Source organism: Triturus cristatus, chromosome 7 (assembly GCF_964204655.1).
Source record: "Triturus cristatus chromosome 7, aTriCri1.1, whole genome shotgun sequence".
NCBI lineage: Eukaryota > Metazoa > Chordata > Amphibia > Caudata > Salamandridae > Triturus > Triturus cristatus.
In genome coordinates, this window is record NC_140590.1 from 1440535014 (window position 1) to 1440559324 (window position 24311).

General features: G+C 43.6%; 1 protein-coding gene across 4 annotated transcripts in view; it reads left to right on the forward strand.

Annotated features, from left to right (window-relative positions):
- The first annotated feature begins 5180 nt into the window (after nucleotides 1–5180).
- The window catches only part of EPB41L1 (erythrocyte membrane protein band 4.1 like 1), a 595815-nt gene continuing 576684 nt past the window's right edge, over nucleotides 5181–24311 (forward strand). For all 4 annotated transcript variants that reach the window (XM_085619170.1, XM_085619173.1, XM_085619172.1 and 1 more), the window contains exon 1: nucleotides 5181–5585. The gene's annotated coding sequence lies outside the window, so the exon portion shown is untranslated. The remainder of the gene's footprint in view (nucleotides 5586–24311) is intronic.

Genomic DNA, 24311 nt, shown 5'->3' on the forward strand with positions numbered 1-24311 from the left:
ATTCAGAGGTGCTATGAAGGCTACAAATTCCATATCAGGCTCTTTGCAGCTGAGTTTCGGGAATGGACATCTTCATCAGCAAATGTAGCCGAGTGGAGCACCGGGCAAGATGTCCACCCACCAGAGTTTCCATCGTGAGGGGCTGGATGCTGGGAATCGAAAGTGAATGACACACCCCTTAGGCCGGGAATCCCCACATCCAATCAAGGTGGCAATGTGAAAGCTGCTCCCACTATGCCCAATACAACATGATTCATTCACATATTCCTCATCACCTATTGCTCCTGACCCTGATGAAGGAGTGTTTAGCGGGAAGTGACGTGAACACCTGGTTCTAAATTTTGGACTGTCTGCACGAGCACAGTTTTGTCCCATTTACTTTCCTGTGGGGATGCCTAGTGTCCCAGTTATAGGAGTCTGTAACAAAAAGGAGCCCGGTTCGCCTTCTAAAGGGGACCAAAGCCCTGATACAAAGTGGAAACACAAATTCACCCTATTCCTGTGAGTGGAAATGTGAGTGTGGGTTCAGTGCCATCTTACCTGCTGAAAGCTTAGCAGGTTCACCCTCTTTTTGTGGTAAAGACTCACAGTGCTAAGGTCAGTCCAGGAGGGTAGGACGCCCTAGGATGAGGACTGGTGAGAGGCCCTAGGCTGCGCTGGAACCAATATATTCCGGAGGTTTATACATTTTTTCAGATATGCATTTCTAGGGGTATTACCCAAAGGTGCAAGAGCACTTCACAATAAGCAAAGATTGTTACATACTGAGAAAAATTACAAAAAAAGCAAATCATTGCATAAGCACAGAATTACAAATGTACACTTTCAGCATTACAACTGTTAGCTTTATAATAAGCATACATTGTTGTATAAAGTCCAAAATAATAAAATGGTAGATCATTAGATAAGGCACAGAATTACAACTGTGCGCAGAAGTAGTTAGTATAAAATGGTAGGGTCTAATGCGACTGAGGTAGTGCAATAAATCTCATGTTCAGAGGCCAAGACATGTAAGTGAAAGAGCATATTCCCCAGGAGGGGAAGCTAGGATGTCATTAGCTGAAATGCCTTTGACGGAGAAGGGCTTTCAGCTCAATTTAGAAGCTAGTTTTGGGGGCAAGGATTACCATATTCTAGTTGCTTTGCCAGAGAAGCGTCCTGCCTTGAGTCATATCATTTTTTAAGATTGAAGGCTCAAGCACCAGACCTTTAACATTTTGCAATCGTCTTGTTCCTCCAGAGAGCTTAAATGTGTCCACCAGGTAATGAGGAGTGGATGAGTGTAGGGCCTCTGGGTGATACAATCAGTGGCATAACGAAACTTGTCGGGTCCCCTAAAAGGTACAAGGAGGGGGCCCCCCATTCCAGCCTCACCCAGGAGCTCTCAGGCTAGGGTACTGTGCTGAGGGGGGCCCCTGGAGCTCAGCCCCTCCGCACCGCAGGTGCTACGGGGACCTAAGTTACGCCACTGGATACAAGCCATCTTAACATGGTCCCTGATTTCATGGGCAACTGGCGGAGATTGACCAGCAACCGTGATTTGTGGTCATTCCTTATGGCCCAATAGACAAAGTGTGCTGCCAAATAAAGAACTGATTTAAGAGGGTGAGAAAGGTCTTGGGGAGACCAGTCAAGAGACACTTACAACAGCTGATTTTAAAGAGAACCAGTGATTGAACAAGAGATTTCAGGTCTTGCTCTAGAATGTAGCAACAGATTCCCCAGAGAAGACGCAGTTGAGATCGCGCATTTCAGGCCAATGTGCCAATTTACGATTATAATTAGTGTCTTTTCTTTAGGATTTCCACTACAGACGTGGCACTGTCAACAGTGGTGGGTATGCTGTCAAGGATGTTGAGTGAGTGCATCCAAGATTGAACCGGAAGTGGTGATTTTGAAGCAGAGATGAGGAGGAATAGTTTATTCCCAGTGACTTAAAGGATGCTGGCACATGACTTACAATCTCCAATGCTGATTGAAGGACAGATATATCCAAGGAGGAGTGGAGCAGGGACTGCTCAATGATCAGAGTAGTGCCAGGAAATGCTAGATTTAAATGTACACAATTTTAATTTTCACACAGCAATCATCTGACAATCATACAAAAACTATACCCTAATAGTCCTAACACTGGTCCTACTCTAACGCCTATCTGTCACCTGTAGGACCATGTTTGTAGTTGGTATTGAGACATTCTTTTGAACATTTGTATGTGAAAATCCCTTGATCAGTATGACAGACATTGCCACACAAGTAATGCTCATGGACAGGGCCACATAAAATGGTGGGTTCTCACTTTCATATGAGTCAGGAGAGAACATGCAGACGGCATATAAATATACACTACAGAACGAGGTATGCAATTACTTAAACATTTTAGTGATCAATACACTGTAGGGAAACAGTATTACTTTAAGTGTTTTCTAACTGAGAGTTTAGGTTGAATTAAGTAGATTTAGCACTGGGGAGAGGGGAGGAGGTTGGATGGCTTCTTGTTCAATGCCGCAATCTTGGTGGGACTGTCAGCCTGCCTGGTATCATCACACAAAGGACACCATCCTGATATCCCACTTTCCATCCCAGAACCTCCTCGGCCTGGGTCTCTTTGTTCCCTGATTTCAGGACCCTGACACCACTCAACATCTTCCAGAAACAACTTAACACCTGTTCAAGCAATATCTACTCTAATTCCTTGCAGTCAATCTATCAACTCAATCATCAGATGCTCAATCATCATTTTTAACTGCACTGTTTATTGCCAAGTTCATTTCCTGCCTCCCCATCCTCAAGTGATCCGTATTTTTTTTGGAAAGGTTCCACATTCCAAGTCCCTGGGGCTGTGCCCCAGCAGTGCTATGAACGTGTGTGCTTGCTTTTGGCTCCCCAAAGGCACTTTGGTTTTAAGGAATGGGCCACAGATGATTGTGGAACCCCTTGTGTAATGGAAATTGCGCCAGCGCAAAAGGTGCACGAATGCGGTCTAAAGAGGCGTTCCCTCATTCGCACTGGAGCAGAGATCCGTGAAAGTAAGTTGTAATAATGATGAAAGACACTCATAAGCAGGAAGTCATGAAGCCGGTAATGTAGAAAACAGGAGGAAGATTTATTGTAAAAGGGTAAGTCTGGGTTACGAGTAGATTCGATGGTAATTGCATAGCCCCACCAGGAACGGCCTCCTGCTGCTCAGCCCACTCTCAACTGATCTTTCAAAGCACACATAAACATTTTATATCATCACACTCACACTCTGAGCAGCAGGAAACTGGTAACCAGGGAGAGGATGCATGGCAACAAGTTAAGATACCAGATAAGGGAACCCATTGCTTTTGTGAATGTCCTTATCACAGCTGCGGGTGCAGAGGCAAGATATCCTTCGAATGTCACACTGACTGGACGCCACATGCGAGATAGCGCACAGCTGTGGTGGCCCAAGGATGCCCCTTGGGAGCAGCTACGAGTGGTCCCAGGGTGACCCAAGGGCATCTCCTGCCGGCGGGAGCGGTAACTTACTGGTCCCACATCTGTGGCGATCCTTGTCTTCGTCTTGATAGGGTCAACCACAGTCTGCAGTGAAAGACAGGAGGCTTCCACCAGATGGTCCCCAATCACTATTGCGCTGATCCCATTGCAGGCATGGATTTGCGTCTGGACTGGGAGCAGTAGATGGTTTAAAAGGCTGGCCTTGGTCTGTTTTACCAGCACAACTAGTAAAAGCTGAAACACGGTGCAAACCGGGCATACAATGCATCCCATTTGTAATACGGCTCCTGGTGCGCTATATAACTGTTCAACTGAAGAAACACAGCAGTGCTGCTATTTTGGAAAGCTGAAGTTCAAAACCAGGGGCGCCATTTTTGTTAGTTGTCAAACCAATCACTCTTGGTCCATAAGTTCTGAAATGTCACTGACACTGACTTTGTTCAGAGTCTCACTGTGTTAAATGGTGGCTGGCAGTCTCTATTTGTTGATGGTGTTCTTTGTGGTCGGTGCTTCTGCTCAGGGTTGGTTGTGAGAAGAAGTGCATGGTAGCAACTTCCGGTTGTTTGGAGCATAATCTGTCCAGTGTTCTAGGGCAGTGTTCATGCAATGGCGGAGGCATTGGTAACGGGAGACACACAGTGCTCTCTACTAGACTTCACACCAAGCTGTAGAACATTTTGTGTTAGTGGTTGGCAGTAGCTAACAACTGTTTGTCTGAGGCGTACTGCAATCCTTTGTTTGTTGCGATTGATGTGCCAGCACCTGAATTTACGTTGCACAGCAGAGGGTTGCCCTCTGTGGGTCAGGGACATCTTAAGGGTTTTGGGGGTCCTGGGCCAAACGCATTTTTGGGGTCCCTGCTCAGAATAGTTTTGAATTTATGATCCAATTTCAGCTCTTTCATGCACCCTTTGGCCAGGTCACTGACAGTGCACTCGTCCAAATTCTAAATGTGTTTACATCTAATATTCAGAGATAGTGATGTGTGTTTTCAATATTGTAACGCAGCAGCAGCTCACTAATAGTACTGCCAATAATCTCGGTGACACTCTCCCTTTTTTCATTTCTGAGGTCCTGTTTTGATCTAAAGGAAACTTTTTATGGACGTTGCAGGAAACATAAACACAGCATTTCTCTACAAAATGTCTGTAATAGACTCTCATATATAACTCACATTATAATAAGTTAAAGGAAAACGGTATTTAAAACACTCTGTTCAAGATGTATTCTGTGTCACCAGGGCAAGACTCTCTCCAGAACAGAGCTGGCTCTATCAGGGGGCCTCTGAAAAGCTGGGGCCCTGGGCCAGAGCTCACTTTGCCCATGCTTTAATGCTTTAAAACGCCTCTGCTGTGGGTTGTTCATTAGGGCGGTACCAACCTCTTGTCGGCGGTTGTGTGTTTACGAAGCTGCCTTGCTTCGGACGGCAGTCGAGTTAACTTTTAAATGTGGTACCTAGCTGTTGCTGTCATTGACCTGGTACTGGCCGGCAGCAATAGGCGCCCGCCCTCCATTGAGTGCCAGTGTCGGGCTGCATGCTGCATTGTAGCTTCTCTGTCCTGGTGAGCTGTGGGTCCTGCGGGCGCTGCCGATTACAGGATCTATCCCTCACCGAGGCACTAGGTGGTGTAAGTCGTGGAAGCGCCGGGTTCCCCCTGCTGTAATACAGTAGATCTGTGTGTTTTCTGCTGCTCCTGCTTAGGAGGTTGGTTTAGTCTCTCGTGACGTCTCCCTCGCTCTCTCTCTCGCTCTGTCATCTGCCTCCCTCCCTCGTCCAGATTCAGCCCTGTTTTCCAGATCAGCCGGATCTTTTCGCCTTGTGGCATCTGGCTTTGATTTATATATATTTTTTTTTTAAAACGAAGGAAAAAAAATCGCCGCCGAGATTACCATTTTTACGGCAGCCTTTTTACGCCTGGGATTGTTTTCTTTCTGATCGCTGCCATTTATTCGCGTTTTCGTGTCTCTGGGACTGATCAATCGCTGCATCCACACAGGGGGAGGCTGTGCGGCCGGGAACCCCCCTCTCCGTCCCACATGAGGAACAACACCCGGGACCACTGGATAGCCTGAGGCTGGCGGACTGCCCCGACCCCCTCCCGCAGGTAAGGCCGGGGGAAGCGGCGCCGGGGGCCCTGTCTGTGGTCGGCGGGAGGAGAGCAGCCCGGGTCAGGGGCAGGAGAAGCGGAGGGCGTGGGAGAGGGAGTAGGAAGACACGGAGGGGAGATGTAAGGCGAGGGCGTGGGGGAGGAGGCAGATGTGGAGAGAGGGAGCAGTCAAGGCAAGGAGAGGTGAAAGTACGCACAGGCAGGGAAAGGGGGACGTGAAAGGGAGGGAGAGAGGGGAAGAAATGAAAGTGCAAGAAAACGAGAGAGAGAAGAGGAGGAAGACGAAGAAGGAAGGGAAGGCGAGTAAGAGCAGGGGAAGGGCGGCAAGGAAAGGTAGTGTCTAAGAGGTAAGCAGAGATAGGAAAGAAGTAGGGGTGAATGCCATAAAACGAAGAAGGACATGAGCTTCAGGATGCGAAGGGGACAGAGAGATAACAACTAGGCTGCGGCTTGTAAGAGAAGGAAGGGGCAGAAGGGACAAGAGAAGTAAAGGAAGGCGAAATGAGAGGATGTAAACCAGGAAGGCAAAGAGAGATGGCGGCAGAGAGGGAGTGGGGAAGAGACGGCAGCTGAGCAGATTGTTGTACAGGTAGAGGAGGTAGCCTGGCTGCCAGAGCCAGGAAGGCCTGGGGAGGTAGAAGGGACTCGGTGCACATGTCTGGGGAGTGATGGGGTTGCGACAGGAGGAAAGTGGAAACAGGGAGATAGAGAGAAAGGAGTGTGGATTAGTCCAAGGCAAGACAGATAGGATGGTACAACACGGCAGAAGGGGGGACAGAGCGGTGTCTGAGGCTTCCTGTGCTTGCACGCCTGGCAGATGTCACATTGCACGTCATGTGGCACTTTTCACAGTGTGACTCTCCCCATGACAAGGCTACTGTCATCATTTTTTGACACTTGACACTTTATAGGGCACGTGTGACAGTAGGGCGTTTTACCATGTTACTAAGGTATGCGTTGTACTTTTACATGCATTTGTGATGCCAGTCTTAGCACGTTTACTATAAGAATGTTCAGTTTTAATACACATTTTATATCATGGATGTCGTTCGATACCTTCCACATAGCATTAACCCCTGTGTGCCGTGTGTGCACTCGGTAAAATGCTCATGAAAACGTATGGCATTCCAGCCTGCACGTGTTCACACCCTCAGTGCACATTTCAATGGAGTGCGGCACTACGCTCACTTCACAATACTCACGCTGTGGGTTGCAACGCACATTATCGAGCTCAGTCGCCTTGTGCTTTCCTCAGCTTTCCACTCCCTGCCCTCCCCACCCGGGCCTTGCCCGCCACGCCCCTCCAGCTGATCCAAACCCCAGCCAGGTTTGCCATCTTGTGTCTCTGCGTCCCCTGGTGCGCGTGCAAGGTGCATTTCCGTCGTGTGCGTGAACGCAGGGCACGCCCTGACGCCAGATGTCTGCTCTGATTTTCTGAGGGGCTACGTTGCGGGATTATTCCCCATGGACACCTTTCTCTCGGCTCTGTGGGCGCACGACCCCCGCTGATCGCAGCACGCCTGGCCAGATTGCATATCCTGGGTTATTTATTTGATGGTGGGGTTAGTAATATAACTGGAGCGGAATTCGTGGTCCTGTTTATTCTCTGATTTTTTTCCTTGCATGTGCGTGTTTTTTTTCTGGCAGTACTGGCCCGCTTCTGCTGTAGGGTAAAGCGAGGGAAGGGTAACAGAGCGGGGCAGGCTCCCTGTTTTCTGTCAGCATCATTGGTGGGGGAGAGAGGCACTGTGGGCGGGTACTCCGTAGTATCACCCACCGCTGCCCGATGTCCCCCACAAGAGGGAATGTCCTACGGTATCCATCGCTGTGCAGTGTTCCTGGGAAGGCGGGGTTGCCCATGCTGCTCCCATTGATGGCTGCTGTCGCTGTCCTTGCTGCGGTCACTGCTCGTGCTGCTGGGAGGAGACCTATCTCCTGCAGCTTGCGGATTTTGTGAGAGAAGGTATTATTTCTAAAACCCAAGGGCTATGTTATGTTCTGAGGGCCCACCACCAAGAATGGAGGGTGCAGTGCCACAGAGAGGAGGGGTTGCAACACTCACAGTGCCTATAGCTTGCAGTGTCCGCAGGGCTTTAAGTGGGATGAAAAAACCTGAGGGGTCTCCGAAAGGGGCGTGGCCGAGGTAATTAAGGGCGTGGCTTAAAAACACCGAAGCTAAAAATCTGTGCTTAGCATAGTGTGACGCTCAACTGGTATTTAGCTGTTTCTGTCATTTTATTCAGAAATAAGATACATCAAGTAACATTATAACTACAACAAGCCAGGACTATTGGCTTTGCCAATGGTTGTTAGTGCCATAAAATAAATAAGCAACAACTATGGCTTTGCTGCGTATAATATTGAAAATGCTTCACTTCTGAAATGATGAGACTGAAAGAGCTAAAACGAGTCTCTTTGAAGTTACATCAAAGGCTTTAGGCAGTGTTACTGCTGCAGAGTTAAGATTTTTTCATCCTCAGGTTGAGGGTAAATTGGAGAGCCCGACAGGGACCCGTCTCAGCACCCGCTTTTAAGAACTTCTGGTGGTGAGCATCGGCAGGACCTGGCCCTCTAAAGCCCTGAGTGTCAAACTGATAAGGGATTGTGCCAAATCCTTCCTGCGCTGTATAGCGCCTAGGGTTTGTGGACTGCTTTTACAGCACTCTGCGAGGAAGGGTTGCTCCTCACCCCACACAGGCTTTTCCGGAACCCTTAAATGAGGGTCTGGTTCTATAACACCCAGAGCTGGCAGTGTCTCTGTGATGAGCGGTTACCACTACAACACCCTGAGCCTGAAGTGTCCCTCGGAAGAGGGTTTGCAACCACAACCCCAGAGTGTTTGGTGCCACTGAGATTGCTGTTGAATTATTGGAGCGACCAAGGCGTGTACAGTTACTGAAAGAAGGTTGGCGGGGTGTGGGTTATACCAGGCCTATATACAAACAGCAAACCTCCCCCTATTCAATTCTTAATAGGTAATACATCCAAGAGTAATTCAAAACATCATTGTACCACAGAAAATATTTTCATTTTGGTTTATTTTATGAAAACAATAATATTGAGAAAAGATTGTGTTAAATATATATTAAATTCCTGGAATTTCTGCTTATAAATGTCGAATGAGCCAACCCTTCAGAGAGCAAAGATATAAAAGATACAAAAAGTCACACCTCACAAAACACACCCAAACAGGACATACATACCAACAATACATAAATGGGAAAGAAAGAAAAACAAGAATACATCAGATATACAATGGTCACAAAAATTACATTGGAGTTCAAACAACAAACATAGGACTACAAATAGCAAAGAAAATCCTTAATTTCAGTTGATAAACAAACAGAGCGCCTATATGCTTATACCAGACCTATGTCTATCATCCCCAGTAGTTGTGTATCATGCAAGATGGTGCTGGGTCCTCACGGTGCCCAGAACCAAGCACCGCTGCTTGGTCTAGCGTCAGTGTTTCTGATTTCTTGATCCACTTTATTACAATGTCATGTTTTATGAAAACATAAAACCTGCCAATGGGCACTATGATTGCTTTGTCGCGGTGCACCAACAAGGTGTGGTGCTAAAAAGAACTAAGCAAACACAGGGAGATGATGGACAGAGCGCTGAAACTTTTCAGACACTCACCCCCACTCACAGATCTGGGTTGAATCCATCATCGTTCTTAAAAAGAAGTATTCAGTCCAAGGGATGGAGTGTGGACCAGGGAGGACCCTACAGGGGCAGCGTGTTGACTCTGCTTGCGCGTTCTGCCCTCCTAGTGTTTATTCTGGCACGTACCAAGTTGTAGGCAGATGGTGATCTCCAGACTTGGACATTTGACCATAACATTCAGCAATGTCACCCAGTGGAGCTAGGGTGCAGGAGGCCATAGGATACTAGAAATATTCCCAGCCAACAGCAATGTGGACTTTTGTCAATACCTGGACACACATGCAAACACTAGAATTGTTTCACATGTGCTGTACCACTAGACCACAGCTTTGACTTCATACATTCTGCAGCAGAATACAAGAAAATCATTGCTGCCTGGACCATAATTCTCACGCCAAGGATTTTGAATATTAATAATGATGAATTGCTATCCGCTTTTCTGATCAAACAGACATGTTGTAAGTAGTACGTTGCTGCACATATACCATGACCAGATTTTTGGGGATCTTGGCATGTTACTCATTCCTCCCAAACTGTCACATTCATCAACACTACTTAATGAAGGTCAGGTGAACAATTTAAAGATTACAAAGATTGCATTTATTTTATTTTGCCATCAAAACCCATGTGAGGGGTGTTTGGTGGGGACAGGGCACCCAGACTAGAAGGTTAATTAATATGGAAGTGGCCCGGGTTGGGGAATGGCTGTGGATTCTCTCAGAAACTTAGGCGGGCATGCCAACGGGAGGTGTGGGAGTACATCCTTGCAAGACCTCAGTCTCACCATGCTCTCTCTGAACCAACATTACAGGTCATAAAACCTGCATGGGAACTATCATTCATTTGTTTTTCTTTTGTTAAAGGTGGTTTCTCCACCCAAAACACATCTCTGCAATTCTCTACCTCTTTCATTGTTTGAGTAAACAAAAGTATATGTTGCTTAGCTTAGGATTGTTTGGAATAAAACATATTGCAATCAAAATCAGAAGCCTCAGAAAATAATGGGAGGTATTTATTTGTTAAAGGTTATGTAAAATTATAGTCAAAAGAGAAATAAACACAAACTTGTCACCATGTTCAGTTGATGAGATACTTTGTCAAGTTCCACAACAAAAATCATTAGTATAAGTATAAGTATAAAAAGTCTTATATAGCGCTCTAATGCCAACGGCGTCTTGGCGCTGAGGTGTGAGAAGGAGGACCGTGCAACAGACAGAGAGACCTAAAAGACATTAAACAACCTGGACTTTAACGCTTTCCTAAAGGAAAGAAGATCCGGCTCCAGGCGGAGAGAGACAGGAAGCCTGTTCCATAGCTGCGCCGCACAGATGGAAAATGTGCGACCACCCCATCTAGCACGTTTATGTCTGGTGATGCACATAAGACCAAGGTTGGCCGAACGTAGATCGCGACGGGGGACATAGGGCTTGAACAGGTTATGACAAAGAATGGACCCACCCCCGTGGTATGCCTTGTGGCATTAAACAGGGCTGAAATCAGATTGTAACAGTTAGATATGAGGGACAGGAAGTCTTCATCGCATCTTCATATATCTCTACAGGAATAGCAAGGTACAACTCTCTGAACCTCTTGCCTTTCCTCACTCCTTACACTTAGATTGCTCACAATACCTTACACTTCAGGTATACGCTAATGTGAGCAGCATGAAAAATGCTTATATCCACCCACACAGCAGAAGTCCATGCTGGGTCCACCTCCGCCATGAGACATCAAGTCAGATGCCCCATACCGATATGTAGTAACTTATCCACACAATATAAGTAAACCCCACTCCCTCTCTGGTGCCCTCATGCTGTGGGCCGCTTCCTATTAGAGTGCTTTGATTCTGATGTCTTTCAAGGAGGGATGGGTTCAATTGTATTCCAATTCCTAGCAATCCCATGATTTGTCAAAACCAGTTTGAGGGGTAGAAATATTAATCTTGTACCACTTTTTCCATTTGATAAAGAATACTTAATAGACACATTTCCAGAAATGTGTTAAATTCTAGAAATCCCAAAACAAATCCCCAAAAACCTTATTGTCTTACAACCAACCTCGGTTGAATTTAGTTTCGAGTAAGTGAATTCCATGGCAATCAAGTTTATTGAACATATATAAAATATTGTTGGCTCTACACAAACGTAACGCACCAGTTTTCCCATTCAGTGGTTTCAACAGGTTTTGGACAGATGATCCCTAAACTAAAATATGCACAATACATTGAAAATGCAATGTGATATTCAATTCCCAATTTAGATAGGAATTGAAACTCATTACCTCTGCTTGGAGTAGAGACGATAATCTCAGCTATTCAATCAATTACCTTCTAACAGCAAATGTGTATGGCATCAAAAGTTGTTCTAGGATATTGTGACTTTTTACGCAAGCAGATCTTGTTTTTATTTCACATATGTCAGTTTCCTCTTTTGCTGGTTATTACTGGCTGCCTCCCTGGGATTGGCTATCCAAGCAAGGCAATGTACTTGTTCGGCCAGGGAATGCTAATGGGCACTAATATTTTGTTTTTGTGCTGTAAATTTGTTTACACCGTTGTTTTAAGTAATGTAAACATTTTTGTTACCATTGATTAAGTCTAGTCAAAGTCCATTGTACATGAATTAATAAATCCTGAAAATGTCTTATTGCTTATGAAACTGGATTTACTCTTAAAATATACAATTAAAGTATTAATAGCTAATTGAACCTGGAACGGATCTATTTATATCAAAAGTGATATGTGGTACTAGTGCTACAGTGGAGTAAATATAAGTAAGGATGTATTGCTGTGCATTTTTTAACGTGATTTTAAAAAAGAAAGATATCTCTATTTTATATGATTTGTAGGGTTTGTAAATCAAATGAAACTTAACAATAATAAACAAAAATAGCATTTGTGGATAACATTTTCACGCTCCATCAAACATGTGTAGGCTACTGGAGCTTTCCATAGATTTATCATGTGCAGTAAGACATTTATAGCGGCTTAGCTTAGAAAACATGTTTTGTGACACCATCTTGATAATTAACATGGCCCTGCTTCACTCATATAAGTTAGTGAACTAATTGAATATTATTTTATTGTTTTTGTGATGTCATGCTTCCAGGAGCCCTTTGGGATTCTGACCTTTCTTTAGTCCCACTGTAGTCTATTCAGCAAACAACAGCAATTACTCTATGTTAGTAATTTTCAAATTGCAGAAACCACAGAACTGATAAATTGATTTAAAACATGCACTGTCCTCATTTTGACACAACTTCAATCTGATCCTTGGTCAATACCCTAGAAAATGTATTAATAATAAAAAAAATGTGATAACCCCTGGGGCAAATTAGAAAATCGATTATTAGATTGTCAAGGTATCTAGCCACTCTCTCCACAGTGCCCAGTATAGTCCTTACATTTTGTGCTAGCATACCACATTCTTTAATACATGCCCTGGAAAATTCAGCAGAATGGTTAACACTACATTGATCATTCAGTTGTTCTATGGACTCGTAGTAAATCCAGAGACCACATGCTGCAATTCCATAATAGAAACAAGCTTTAAATTCTGGGGACCCTGCAACTACTTTGTCATACACCAGCCTGTTGCACTAAAGAGAGATTTTGGAAGTCCCACTGCACCAATGCAGATTATTTTCAGGTTGTATGTGCTATATAATTTAATAATAGATGCGCTAGAAATAATTATAGGGATCACTTATAAGCAGTAAACAGTCTGAGGTTGGCAATGGCATTAACATATTTCCTACCACTTGCCTGATATTTATTCCCAAACATTTATATGCAGTCTTTAGGTATACATGTTGGAGTAAATAGATTTACAGCTCATAGATATCCTTTTGTTAATGCCCTGCAAGGGTAAATTCAGACGGTGTTACATATAAACATACATTTTGCCTAATATAGAATTTATGAATTTGTCCCACCATAGAGATTCCAGCTTGATTCAGTGCCGCTAAGCAATGTTCAGCATCACTGTTATTCAATGGAAGCGCCTAAGGCAGAGCACCATGACAGCTAATCCTATGGCATCATATAAAGGATAAGCAGATGAGGCAAAATAACCACACCATTCACTGCTGCAAAGGAGAGTGCATTAATAATGAAGTAATAACACTCACAGCTCCAATGATAGCAACCAAGGCAGTAGGAGAGGTGTTCCTCTCAACTAGTGCTCGAGCCACATTCATCATGGACCACCAGCTGCAGTAAAATGGCATTGTTGCATCTGGTCTGCATTAGAATATATGGACAACCGGCATTAGTTTTGACATCCGCCTAGACTCCACCAAACCTTTCTCTGGTGTCCAGTCTACATTTTCGATCACCCCTCAAGATCTTCCATCTTGTTTGTTCTGATAACCTGAATGGATTGCCTAAACAAACCCTTACGCTTATGTGACAGTAGAGGATGTAAATCACTTAGACGTCACATACTTCATGGAGAACACAGCACACTCCAGGGAGTATAGATTTGACCTCATGTTCTCCTCACTTTACAATCTTATTATATCTACTTACCAGTATAATTTCCTCTATGTGAAAGATTCTAGTGTATTCCTATTTTCAACAATATGATGGTTAATACTTAACACATACAGTATCACCCAATCATCAGTTCCTACAATGAAGTTTATTAAATGTAGGTTGAGGACACATGGCTACAGGTTCAAACAACAAAATACATCAGAAGATAGGCAGCAATTTCACACTTGCCTTGAACTGGTACATGAATGAACTCAATGAACGTCTGCTTGAATACTCCCCGGACCTTTCTATAATATTTTGAAAATACTTGTTGATCCTTGCACACAGAGGAATTCTACATACCTTTCTCTGAAATATATTGTAGTGCATCGATTTAAATAGGATTTGTGTTCCGTTTACAAATCGCCTCTTGTCAGGTCTCAACTTATATGCCTCCTGAACAAAAAACAGAAGTCCTGTGCTCCTGCATCCTGAGGCAAGGCAGACAGGTCCTCCTGGATCCTCAATGTGGCTTGTCAGATTCAACTTGAATGTGTAACCCAAGCTAGCTCTCCTGATGATTCCCAAGCAACCCATTTGAAAGCTTATAAGAAGTTGTAGTGAGCCCTGAGCGGTCAGGCCCATTTGTACAGTCCGAAGAGTACCAGAAAGACTCTGCAGTGCAAGCATAAGCCATATTATTCTCCTTTAACCATCTGGTGACCTGTGGTAACCTTGAACTGAGGTCTTTATCTTAGTATTTTCACCATAGAATGCGAAGACTAAGTTTTGCTGCTCACTCAAGGTTTTGTTGCATCTGAGGTCTCCATCATGTTGGGTTTCAAAAGGATCACTGATTAACAAAATCGGAGAACACTATCTGCAGAACGTCCTACTTCCGTCACTTCCACACAGTCTCTTCCTCTTGGATGGAACCTTGTTAAGGGCATGGAGCTAGCGCCTTCTACTCCTTTTATTCACTCCTTCACATCCTACCCTCTTCTTCCCTTGTCTCCACTCACTCATGGTGATGGAGGTGAAGGTTGAGTCTATGGATCATATATGTTGTTTGTGGTTGACTTAGAACAACCACAAACAGTGATGCAGTTGCCCATCGTTACTAAGATATACAGTATCCTTGATAAATGTCGGAAAGCTACATTTGAAGATGGATACTGACTAGGGAAACAGATCAACCTGGGTGAAGGCTGCAGCATGAAAGCACTTGACCAGGAGGAATGCATGACTGGGAATAGAAGAAGGTACAACAACCTCCACATAAACCTATGAGAGGGGACATCCGTCACCTCTACTACTAAAGAATACAATTAATCCCAAAGAGCTCTGTAGTGGCATCTAACCAAATACAAGATATAAATCATGTTGCCATTTCTGTTCAATCTTAATCAGACAGTGACCACAAATAAATAAACCAATACGATATGAAAGCATGGAAATTACTGCATGTCCGTCAGCAAATTTAAAATACCGCTTTTCTACCATACAACCTCTTTCAAGGTCAGGGAAAGCATTGACCTTATGGAAAACAACAACAGCTACGGTACTACAATCTATAGTCACAACAACAGCTACGGTACTACAATCTATAGTCACAACAACAGCTACAGTACTACAATCTGGAGTCAGACATATACCTAAGAAGACCAAAAGATCCAAATGTCCAAAAGGTATTGCAATATGAATCATGGATTTGGGTTAGCAAATTTGTTAATTATTTCTCTCGCTTATTACACAAAATATATTTTACTGACTGCATAAAAATTCCTTGTCATAGAATATTTTGCATACACAAATCTCAGGTAATATTGATGGGAGATGGGTTAGAGCACAAAATTCCTCATTAGTTTCATAGTTTCTACAAGACATTTTCTGCTGGAACCAGTCTCCAGCAGACGACAATTACATGAAAAAGCAGAACTGAAAGGAAAAAACACAATAGGCAAAATAAGCAGGGCACAAGTCCTAAAAAAAGAAGTGGGGGGACGCTCCAAGTTAGGTGGTGTCACCGGAAGTGACCTCACAGCCGGAAGTGACGTCACGAGATGGAGTCCCCACTAATTAACAAAGGTTAGAAGGCGATGGGGGCAGGTTCAAAGGGCAAAGGAGAATGTTTACGTTGGAATTAGTCACCATATTGACACTCAAAGGAGCGGGGAAATTAAAGATGCGCTTATTCGGTGCGTATTTATTGCCCACAGTAAATTTGCCGGTCTCCGTCTGAAATGCATAAACACATACTGACCTTTTCTAATATACGGCCACGAGCGCCCGTCTGTCATACTGAACGGCTCCATCAACGTGAAACAACTTAAAGAGCTCTGTTCGCCCTCTCTCGACAATAGAAGGTTAGGTTTGGTGAGTGCTGAGCGCGCGCGCAGGCTCGGGTACCGGCTCCATCTTTTGGGCAGGGTGGACGGCGTCCACCCGGTAAAAACCCGGTAAAATAAGTGGGGGGACGCCGTCCACCCGCGTGGTACCCCGACTCGAGCCCTGAAAATAAGTAAAAGAAAAACGAAATAATCAGTAATCATGCAAGACTTCACCCGCATCAAAACAATTCCCTGAGCCTCATAAGGGAGACCGAGCTGTTTCCTCCCCTTAACTTGCACACACACTGCATTCAATGTACAGAATCGAAGAGATCACTCAGGACATTTGGAAAAGAAGCAACAGATTGAGCAGAATATAAAAAAACAACTGTGCAAAAATTCTGAAGAACACAAAATAAAAACCAACTAGAGAGCAGAAGTATAAGCAGCTATGCAGAAAAGAACTGAATCCTACCGACGAGAGACATAAGGGCAGCCCGGGAAAGTCACTTGGCACAAAATGCTTTTCAGCATTCACATAATACAAGTAAATGGGATAAATGTAGGTTTTGTGATAGTCAGTTGGAGACTGCCTCACAACAGGTTTCTGGCTAACAAGTAACCAGAGCAGAATAATGGTATACCAGCAGACACAACAAAGAAACGTGCCTCATCCATTGGCAATTATGTAGCTATTGTCACATCAGATAGACACAGGGATCTCGGCACCGCTAGAGCTAGAGAAACCTAAAGGTTTCAACAACATGGAACGTTCCAATCCCAAACGATAACAAATGTCCCAGTAAAAGGTACAATCTGAAATGACGCTATGATTATAGAGATGTCCCTCCCCCGTGATTACGCTGTCCTGTGCACAATATTATGAAACGCCTGAAGTTGAATACACTGTGGAAATAGAAACAATACCACTGAGTGTAGCTGGAATGAGGTTAATCAAGAGAAGACTGTCTGGGGCATATTTGCAAGCCCCTATCGTCACTTGTTTTGAAGCTCCGGTGGCATAGCGCCATTTTCAATATTTGCAATGTGGCACTAAGCCACCTTGTAAATATGCTCCTTTCCACTGGAGACCTCTGCAGCAGAGGGGCGTGCAATGGTTGCTGCTGTGGGCGTTCCACCGCAACACCCATTGCTTTTTGACGCTGCACCAGGTTTACAAGGAGGTGTACATCGGTGGCAGTGCCAAAAACTAACATGCAACAGCAGGCATTAGAATGGCGCACAAGGAGAAATGTTTTAATTTCTCCTCGTTTTTGCCTGTCTGTGTGCTGCAGAATGCAGCACACATAGAAAGAGTAAAAAGCCATTAATAATTGTTTATGTGCAGGAAGGTGTCCCTTTCGGCACATAAACACTCATTAAATAATGACGATTTTGCAGCACACATAGAAGTAACAAATCGCCATTAGTGATTGTTCATGTGCAGGAAGGGGAAGGGACACCTAAACAATAATTCCCTGCAACACAGGGCCCCTTGCACTATGGTGCAAGGGTGCCTGCATTGGTACTAGGAAACACCAATGTTTAGTGCCAGAGCTGGGAAAATACAAGGGTGCGTCGTATTGTAGTAAATACGGTGCATCCCTATGTTTTGAAAATATGGAGTTGCTCTGCGCTGCGACATTTTCTAGTAAATATGCCCCTCTGTTTTTTAGGTAGGTTGCCCATAGATGTGACAACAAACAAACTCCAGAGAGAAGGTATTTCTGGCACAATTAATAATATTAAAGAGAACACTCGATTCGCATTGAAGAGAAAAATGTTGCAAATTATCTAAACATGCAGTGACTGCAAGGAAGCCGGTCTGGCCTTGGAATGTATTCTTCGATACACTAGCCCAGGGTAAACAGTCCTGGCCTGTACTGTGTTTGACAGCCAGAAACCCAGATAGAATGTGTTACTTTCACCAAACTGAATAATAAAATAAACAAACAAAGTGTTCTTGAAAAACAGGAAAACCCTGACACGTTTGTTGTCAATGTTGTGGGAGAGCGGGCCAGGGCACAACCAGGGGCACACTGTACAACTCACTGAAGAAATTCATGCCCTCCTCACTTATCTTGCATGGCACAAGACAGAACCGGGAGACAATATTAACTCCTCGTAATAATGCATACATCATACCACCAACTCCCTATATGAAGCTCTATTTTTAATACCCAGAATCAAGGCATTCCCATAAGATGTGGAATTCTGCAAGTATGTCGTAGGCACCGGAATTGTTCTAGAATATTCCATGGCTTGATAGGAATGTGAACATGCTGGATCCCCGATTGTTTTTCTTTGACATACATTGGATTAGCTGAAAGGTTTGAAATGCACACTGTAAACAGCACCCGCTCTGATTGGAAAATGTAAATCAGACTCTCTAATGTAAGGATCAGCAAAGAGCTGAGCTGTTTGCATAAGATTGTTGGTTGATCTGTTTCATGAGATTTTTGTTCAACATGACTGCCTTTGCTGAATTGTTGAGTGATTTTAACCGTTTTGTTGAACTTATTACGGTCTGGACTTCAACTCGGGGAAATTAAAAAATTGTTTTTTATAACTTGCTCTGCTTTCGGCTGTTCAGTGTGTTGCCATCATGTGTGCTTTGTTGACAGTAGTAACAGTTCATGGCAGATCTTGACAGCAGCTGCCAACCGACAAACACCTGCAGGTAGACAGGTCATTGAACATGGATGTGCACAGTGTTTTGCATTGTCTCCCTAGTTTTTTAAACATATATGAGCCACTGAACCTAAAGAATTCGTTTATAAAATAAATGTCAGTAATTCGAATAATTCAGATGTGAATCACGAGTAATAAACTAGAGTCTGAAAGCCTGAACATGAGGACATTTTATGTTTGTTGACATACAGAAGTATTGTATAAGCAAACCCCAGCCAGAAAGCCATGAAGTGCTGAGCAGAGGACTGAGGCACATTCTTAGGAACTTTAAAAGATTTTACAAAATGCATTAACACAATGGATACCTAACGGTAAAAAAGGTAATGTTCCGAGTAGAGGGGCTTCAGTGTCTGAAATGCAGGGATGGTTACGTTCAATGAAGATGTGTGTCTTTAGTTTCCTGCCTCAATTGAAAGAGGGTGGCAATGGCGTAGCAAGGGGGGAGGTCCTCCCTGGGCAGCATGAGGTTTGTGGGCAGCGGCCTCCCCCGCTCTTATTAGTATCGCCGCGGTAATCGCCAGCAAATCCCCCCCATGCTTTTACCTGCAGCGGTGGCCGCCACGGGAATCTCCAGCACCCCCCTACACTTACCTGTGGCGGCCGTGGGAATGGCCAGCACCCTCTCCCCGTTCTTACATGCCACGCCCGTGGGCGGCAAACGCAGGGACCGCCACGGGCGCCACATGGTATAGCTACGCCACTGGAGGATGAGGACCATCCCGATTGATATAAATGGGAATGCTTTTCCAGATAAAATTAGTTCTATTCACATAGGTAAGTTTACACTCGATGATTTACTCAAGTGTAAATCTACACCTGCACCTAGGAGTAGCTTTCCACTTTTTTTGCTATTCACTATTTCAGAGTGTGAATTTACTCCCCATGGAGCCCCCTAGTACAGCTATTCTTAACCTTTTGACTTCTGAGGACCCCTGCAGAATCATTACTGGAATCCGAGGACCCCCACTGACTTATTATTAGAAGCTGAGGATCCCCGGGCTAAGCAGTTTCTACAATTTGAACTTTGATTAATTCGCAAAAATACAAAAACAAGCATGCACCAAACAAATGCTCAAATATTGAAATAGTATGTTTAATTTACACTCAAATATGGAAAACGATATCACATTTTCGATTTTGCATCTATATCTGTATTTACTTTATTAATTTTAATGAATTCACTTTTAATATTATTTAATTTTGTAACACAGTCATCGACCCCCTGAGTAGGTCTTGTGGACCCCCTGGGGTCCTCAGACCACATGTTGAGAACCACTGCTCTAGAATAAAATTTACAAGTATAAAGTTGCTGCTTGTATCTTTTCCAGCCGTGGCCCATGCACACAGAGTGGTGGGGCCAGGTGGGGGGGATTTCGACAGACAATGACGAGGGAAAATTAAATAAATAATTAATTTTTCCTCGTCATCGTCCGTCAAAATCCTCCCCCACAGGGCCCCACCTCCCCACCAATCTGACCTGCACAGGCAGCGGCTGATCTTTTCACATATAGGCAGAGGTGTCCTACAATAGGGCAGCTATATCCATGTGGTAAAGTACAGGACCATTTATTAAAGCTTATTCAACGTGAAAATACTATTACAATGTTATTATTTAATATTAATGTTATATATGTGTATATATTTATTTTAAATCTAAAATTAATCAAATAAAATGTTATATCACATTACCATAAATATGTATTGAATACGTATTCATTGAAATTATACTTAATTAATTTTAAAATAAAAATCCCTCCTACATAAAAAATATTTAATATGCATAACATTGTAAATACATAATTATTTACCAAACGTTTTAAAGATTTTAATTTTTATTATTTGAATGTTAAAATAACTTACATTTTAATAAAATAATAATTATTTCATTAAATGTATCTTTTTCAAATAAAAAAAATTATATATTCATAATAAAAGTAAATATAATTGTATTTATTTAATATTATTTCCTGTGGGGTGTTATTTATAGTCGATGCCTCCATTGTTTTCTATGGCAGTGTCTTTTAGTGTCTGAGTGGCCATGTGTAGTGCCGGCCTTACTCTAAGGCATGACTGGAGTACATTTACCACTGTTTGGGGACCTTTTTGGCTGTATCAACTTGATAACTACAGACTGTGAGTAGCAACAGGCGCTTATTCTTGTGTAGGTGTGTGTTTGTGCTTTGTGTCCCCCCCCCCCAGGATTCCATCCTTACCCCTCTTGAAAGCCTCTTATTTGGGTGAAAGTATTCCCCATTTTGCAGACACTTCTCATCTTTCCCTCTTACATTTGCTACTAAGATTTATACCTGTAGGGCTGTGATCTCCGCAATCGTGGTGGAGTTCTCCAAATGTAGGTCTGCAATTTGAATTTTGCAGTGCTGTGAGTAGTACTACTACACTTATATTAAAAGTACTACATAATTCAGTTTGTAAATTGGCCCTTCACTGTGTGTAATGTGAAGGCTTGACTTCTGATCATTTCTTTCGTTCAGTTCCTGGTATCCAGTCTGGCAAGGCCTTGCCGTGTGGATTTTGTCCTTTCTGCCCATGATGGCTGATTTCGCAGCTAGATATGAAATTTAATTTCTGACTAAAGTGAACTTACTGGTCTTGAAGATACTGAAGGACAGAGCGCAAGCCAATGTAGTATCTGCAGAGGTGGGTTGACATGGTTACATTTCTTCAGGGTTTAAGTGTGGTAAGTTGTGATGTGCAGGCTGTCTTTTTGGGGTGCCACCCTGGACTCACAGAGGCCACTAGGCCCATTGTTGCCTTTCTCCAAATGGGCAAATTAAAGTGCATTGTCCTGTTGACCTAACATTGGGTTGTGTTAGGAAGGGTTGCATTTTTTCAAGAGGGTACAACGCTGTGGTGTGCACTTGTAGTAATGCCCCTTAAAGGCAGGCTGAAATCAAGTGATTTTTCGTTAGTTGTCAGCTGAGGGGTGTCACCTTTGAAGATCATGACTGCGGGTATGGCTTCAGACAGATGTTGCTTGTTGCTGCTGGAGAACTGGAGGAATCTTTTTTTGTCAGGCTGAGTTTAAAGTAGGTGTCTGACATCCAGTTCTCAATGTTCCTATGGCCAGTGTTATTATATATATAGAGAGAGTGTGGATCAGAGATGATAATTTGAGATTGATTTGTGTGACGTCATCATACTGATAGATCGTGATGTCATCTATAAGTAAAGTATCTTGAGGTTCCATGGACAGGCAAAAGATTATAAGGAAAGGCATGGGTTCTTGGGGAAATCTTCAGGAAACAGGGAGTTTCTGGCATTGTTAGATTTCCAACGGGATGGACTAGAGCTGTTGGTGAGGTTGTGTTGCACCATTTTTCGACTCTAAAGACAAAGGTCATACATGTTTCCAGAGTGTTGATCAGTGCTTGCTGGTGAAAAGTGACAGAGGGATGGCTCCACTGAGCAGAATCAGGAGGCAGGGATCATTTGTATCATGGAAGAGGAGGGCTGCTTGCTTGTTTCCAAGCAGCAGAGTTGTCTACAGCCTGATTGGTAGATCTGCAGGAGGTTCTTCTTGTGGATCGGCATCTCAAATTGGATGGAAGCTGGTCCCTGGATTATTAGAGGACTGCGTATTAGTCATGGACAGGTTTTCATGAACAGCGATGACTATGTGCTATAAACAACTGATTTGCACCTGGGATTTCCAAATGTATGAGTTGCAGTAATTCCTTGTTGTAGTTTTACCTCACCATTCCACGAAGAGTGAGGTGCGGAGGGTGTAACAGCCACAGAAATCAGCGTGTCTACAGGTGATTCCAGGATGTTTTGCTCTCATGTACATGGCAAATATGTCATTTGAAACACGCTGTAAGGGTTCAATAGCACTGCACATATACATACTCACAGCTTACAATTGCAATTCGGCCAGTAGCTTCTGCAACTGGAATTGGGAGCCCCCCAAATCCCAGAATAAGGGCCTTGTACCCTACTCTGTTGTTGCGTATGCACTAGAAATTGTATCACTGTCATTGAAAGCCATTAGAATGACCCAGTACAGAAAAGGACCGCCTCCTGGTCTGAATCTGGGAACAGAGCACAAGTTCTGTGCTTCATTACAAAGGGCGCAGATAGTAGTGTAGTTGGAAATATGGTTGATGAAATACTCTGGAGGCAGACTGTTCTTGCACTTGAACTTCCAACATAAAGTTAGTTTGTGATGAATTGGCAACAAGCAAAGTGCTTGCCTTGCTGATGGAACATTGCTTCTTTTTCTGAGACCAACAGCGAGGCATATACTGGCATATTGCCAGAGGTGCCTAACCAGCAAAAATGCCCCCACAGAGACATCTGCCATAGTCCAGCATGGTGTTAATGGCATCTGCGAGGCAGACAGGAGTGGTAAGGTCAGTCTCTATTTGGGATGGGCTTGTTGGAAGTTACTCATGACTGAGCTGACCTGGGAAGAAAGGGAAATGTTGAGATTAAAAATTACCCCAAGATGTTTTAGTTCAAAAGCTGGGTTCAAATGTTGACCCTAATGCTCGGGACAGGCAGTGGGGATGCGTTGGATCTGACCTCGGCCCCATGCAAGGATACCTCCTTCTGACTGTTGTTGAGTATATGACATGTCTCACCTATCCAGGCTTCCACTTTCTGTAGGGTGGATTGGAGGTCTGTGATGGGGTTGTTGCTACTAGAGAACTTGATGTATTCCTGCGTGTCATTATCATAGAACTAAACCCTCAACTGTGAGGTCAATTAACAGTAAAAACAAGTGGGCCAGGTAGAGAAGGTAAAGAGAAGGGGAGAGAATAGTAATCCCCATTAAACCTCTCATCATAAAGTGGCTTGAGAAACAAAGGGACCAAGGGCCACTCTATACGAGTAGATAGATGAAAAAAGATAATAATTTATTATAATAATTTCTAAGTAACCTACCAAACATTGAGAGATGTTGAGGGGAGTAGGTGCATCATTACTGGGGACAGGAGAAATTTCAGGTATCAATTTGAGTTGCGCCTGCGTAATCTTGCATAATGTCGGTAATTTCGCATAATGCTTGCTCCGCAAAATTCCTAAAGTTACACTAATATACCATACAGTGTAATTCTGTACTGTTTCTTTCAAAAACGTAACATAAGAGCACAGGAACACGAACGACCAGAACGTGCTGGTGTTTTCCGCATATTATTTTAGCACAAAATGCATCCTGACATCCAGCATAAATGTGAGGATACATCATACACTAAAATGCGGCACCAAATGTCGATTTAGCATTTTGCGTAAATAATCAATAATTTTTTGAAAATTTCCTGTCATTGCATGAAGGCAAACTACATAAATTCCGCACAACCCTAAATTGAACACTCTTGTACCTTGTGGCACTGAAGGCGAATACATTTCTCAGCTGGCCAAAATGGTTTTCCCGGTGGTGAGTAAAAAATATGCACTAGTGGGGGAATCTGTGGATGCCTAGTGGCTATCACCTGTAGATATGGGTACTAAGTGACAGTCCAAAGGCGTAGATATAGGATGCAGGTAAGCAGGGCCCAGACTATGTCATAGCTTTTCCTTGAGTATGAGGTTTGTAAA